The sequence below is a fragment of the Harpegnathos saltator genome, unplaced genomic scaffold, assembly GCF_003227715.2.
Source record: "Harpegnathos saltator strain DR-91 unplaced genomic scaffold, Hsal_v8.6 scaffold38, whole genome shotgun sequence".
Lineage (NCBI taxonomy): Eukaryota > Metazoa > Arthropoda > Insecta > Hymenoptera > Formicidae > Harpegnathos > Harpegnathos saltator.
The window spans coordinates 2,672,646-2,677,377 of NW_020230183.1; positions in this window are offsets into that span (position 1 = coordinate 2,672,646).

Below are 4,732 nucleotides of genomic sequence, written 5' to 3' on the forward strand. Positions count from 1 at the left end.
CGTATTACAGGATTAGCCGAGAGTTCCTCCCTGGCAATAGCGAAAACTCGGCCAAATCAAAATTTCCGCGCAACCTCGAGCTCTAACTCCTCTCCTCTCCTCTCTCCTCCCTTTCCCGCGGAAAGAGAGGACCTCCTTCACCGCGTACACGCATATACGCGCGCGCGCGCACACACACACACACACACACACACACACACATACGTACATACGGTCGATCGAAAATTTGAACCGCGTCAGGCTCGCGTTCGGATCATTTCAGGAATGAAAGTCATTTCCCGATAAGACCGGGCGCTCGCGCGCGCTCCGCGTTTAAACTCCCGTGCAATTGCTGCGAGCATTGATCCGAAGTTTAAGCCGAGTTCCTTGCGAACAGAGAAACTGGGAGTTCACGCTAGCTTTAGCCTACTTTATCTTAAGCGCGACGAGGAGTACTGCACGCGCGAGAGAGAAACAGAGGAGGGCGCGGACGAGCGCCGTTCGGAAACGAGAGAAAGGGACGAACAAACGGTACATGCCGGGGGAGGTTGGTTACCTACCACCCTCTCTACACGCTCAGCCCCGCCGAAACGATCGCGTGTGAATATCTGGACTTTGTACTCCACGCTTGACTCTGGCAGTTTTCCAGTACTACCGACTTGTCGACCGCTACCGCACTCTCTCTCTCTCTCTCTCTCTCTCTCTCTCTCGCCCGCGCCCGCGACAAGCCAGTCCCCCATCGAAAATTTCAGCCAACTTTTGGCCTCCTCCAGATCCAGCGGTTGGCGAACCGCTCTCGGCGCGCGCTATTTACCGCCACCGGACATAATCGTTATGATGACGCGGGAATAAATCGCGCACCTCCGGAGGGCCAATTGTCAACAACGTCGGGCTGGCCGCGGCGATCGAGAGAGAACGTCTCGTAGAACACTTCGCGACGCGATGCAAGTCACTTATCACTCGCGGTCATTATCGCCGCTCAATACTCAGCTTAATGAATCTCCTAAAAATGTCCGCGGAAGGAATCCGCGGAAGGAGAAGCTCGCTTCGAGGTTCCTCGCCGTCAATGAGAGCGACTCTAAGTGGGGAAACGTGTAAGCGAGACTGTTTCTTTATTTAAATTTCTCCCGGCGCAGCGGCGGCGGCGGCGGCGGCGGCGGCGGCGGCGGCGGCGGCCCCGAAGATAATGTGTTGAATTAATCATAAGGATTCTCCGTCCTCGCGCATTTAATTCTGACGGCCTTTCGAAGGAGCGGAGCAGCGATTAAAGTCTCGCGCAAGTGGCCCGGGGAAAGACGCTCCGGTGCGGCCGACCGTCCGCGAGACCACTTCCTAGCCTAATTCTCCCCGACAGTTCGGTTTAAGTACATTTTCGTCATAATAAGATTCACCGACGCGTTTATCGATTGCTGCCCCCCTCTCCACCATTCTCTCTCTCTCTCTCTCTCTCTCTCTCTCTCTCTCTCTCTCTCTCTTTCTCAGCGGCTCGTCGCCTCATTGATAAATCTTATCGAACGCGTCGGATTATATCGTTAACGAGAGCCCCGGCGAATTAGCCGCCCTGAGTGAGACCAGGCGATCTCGCCGGGTTCTCGCGTGATTCGCGGGAAAAAGCAGCCGGCGCGGGCGGGACGCGATTCCGCAACGCTTAACGGAGAATTATATTAATAATGCAGCAAAGTTTATTATTGCAATGTAAATTTTATGTTAATTACGCCTTCGTTGTGCGACCGTGCCCGTGCGTGTTTCATTAATATTTGTCAGGCAATTTGCATAAGTAATTAAATACGTGTTTAATTTGAGAAAACTGCGAACGAATCATGCGCGCGCGCGCGCGCGCGCGTTTAATCATCGCGCGCGCGCGCGCATCCGCGCCGTTGTCCGAGCGCTTCCTCACGGGTTAGGTGAGACGCGCACAACATTTGAAACGCGCGATAAGCGCTCCTCGCATTTCACCGTCGAGCGCCGTGGAAAGTGCGAAAAGCTGTCTTCTCCCTTGGCTGCGCGCGATCGTTCGCGGTTTTAACGTAAATCCGAACTCGTCCGTCGTCGATTATTGTCGCGCGATCGATGCCAATCTTGATAATTGTTGCCGTTAAGTTCGTCGTTGCGCGTTGCGCTCGACGCCAATCGCGCGGGCGATTGATCGCACCGCAACGGCGACTGTGAGGACGGTAATTCCCGCGGAGGTGTGTTCGCCGAAATTAACGCGTCGAATCGCGCGCGCTGCGCGTCGCCTTGCGACGAGATCTCCCTTACGGATTCGATCGCTTCGGACTGATGGCGGCAGTCTCGGCCGTCTCGGAAGTGGCAAAGTTCGCCATACGATATAATATGTGCCGCCTGAGCCTCTCTCTCTCTCTCTCTCTCTCTCTCTCTCTCTCTCTCTCTCTCTTCCTCTTTCCTCTCGTTTCCTCTTTCCCGCTTCCTCTGCGCGCGACGCGCGTGACACGGCGCGAGCGGGCGATTTCCTTTCAATTAACAAGATCGTGTGTATCGGGCCTTAATGCTCGCCCGGCATAACCCGGCGTCGCCCTACGCACGAGTCGTAAAATTTCCACGATAATCTCGTTTTATGGCCCGCCGTATCGCACGGCGTTTATGCCATTCATTTCCCGGCGCCATAAACACGTTCCGCTATGGAAGTCACGATCCTCTTTTTACCGGAAACGTTTCAACGACTTCTTTGCCGAAGCGTCTTAACTCGCAGGCTGCACCTATAATTTTCAGCTGAGGTATCTCCCGCCCAGCAACTATATATTATATATATATATATATATATACACACACACACACGTGTGTGTGTGTGTATGTGTGTGTGTGTGTGCCCGAGCGCTCGAGCAGCGAGCATAAATCGTTAACACGGAGGGAGAGGATCTCTCGTGCACATTGTTACGCAACGGCTATTAACTGCCTCCGTGAAAGTTCGCCTCAAGAAGCGCGGCGCTTCCGCGAGATTAATAACATTTGTACGCGCGACATCGCGGCGTAATTTTCGCGCGAGGGGGAGAAAACGGAAGCGGAAGGACGGCAAGGCGCGATTAGCGCCGGAGCGCCGCTCGCAGCTCGATCGGCACTTGTGAGCGAGTATAACCCCGCGGGATGCGGCTTAGACGGCTGGATCAGGGCTCAAAATGGAACGGCCGCGAGTTGTTTTCAATTTCGCTCCCCTCCCCCTCCCCCCCCCCGGATCGCCCCGATCGGATCCGTCGCGTCCGAAAAAAAAGGTGTTTCCGCGGCAAAATGTCCCAGGCCGCGCACCGCCGCCAAGAGCGTTCTTTTAACAGTTTACTCCGTGTGTAATTTTTTGCGTCCGAAAAAGTCGATCGTTTCACGCGGCGGCAGCGGCGGCGGCGGCGGCGACGGCGGCGGTGTCCATTAACGGCCGTGGGAATCCATTCTTTGTGAAGGTGTTTTGCTTTACACGATGCGGCAAACAGTACGCTTCCAATCTTCCAAATCGCATTGCAGCCTCGGCTACGCGGATATATTTTTCCGATAATCGCATCGCGTCGTATTATCGACTAACACTAGCATATCGCTGCTCAATAATACGACAATATCCTCGGGATACACAACGTTGCGCAACGACGCTGATGCGCGTGCATGTGTGTGTGTGTGTGTGTGTATACACGTGCATTCGCACGCACACTCTCACACGCAGCTCCACTCTACGTTAGAGAAACGTTTGCGTCATATCCCGCCGCGCGCCGCCGAGTTCTCGTTAGGTATGCGACCTAACGGATGATTATTATATCATCTAAATTACACTAATCCGCGCGGCGTAACAACTTCCGACGTCAAAATTCTGCGTTCGTGCTTTCTAATTGTGAGATCCCGTCGGGCTTAAGTCTTCGCACGGTTACCTCCTATAACGATGATTTACGTTGCGATCTCAGGGCCCTTCCGAGGTATCCTTTATACCCCGNCCCTCTCTCTCTCTCTCTCTCTCTCTCTCTCTCTCTCTCTCTCTCTGTCGCACCGCCGCGTTTCTTAATCTTCCGCCTCTCTTCGGTCTCGCAGTGGTGTTTGTCCCGCTCTTCCCGCGCGCTCTCTCACTCACTCTCTCTCTCTCTCTCTCTCTCTCTCTCTCTCTCTTTCTCTCTCGCCCTCACTCCCGCTCTCGCTCGCTCGTTCGCGCCCCCGCAATTCTCCAACCGGAGAAGAACCGGAGGAGAGCGCCGAATGTCGGACTATTGTGTAAATATGTGCGTATATCTTCGTATAGGATACAACACGGTTGATGTAACGGGTGATTTTTCTTTTTTTGATTATAAAATAAAATGAGAAAGATGCACGTTTGCAGTGTCTCTTTGCTCTCTTCTTCCGCGCCTCTCTCTCTCTCTCTCTCTCTCTCTCTCTCGCTCTCGCTCTCGCTCTCGCCTTCGCTATCTCGCCTGTCGTTCGCTCGCGGCAACATGTATACACACACACACACACACACATATATATATATATATACATGTGCACATATGTACGATTGCGACGGAGACGGGGCGAGAGTCAAAGTGCCGCAGAGAGAGCGCCGGACAACACGAGTCAACCGACAACGTAAGTAGAGAGCTCGGCGTGGGTGTAACCGCCGCGAGTCTGTGGAAACGGCGGGAACGCGCTTGTGTGTGTGCGGCGCGCGCGAGAGCGTGCGTGCGTGCGTGATTGTGTGTATGAAGCTCTCGCATACGTGTGCACGCGAGCAGTACGTGTGCTCATCATATTACACACCGCTCATGCATCGCGTCCGCCGCGCTTTGAG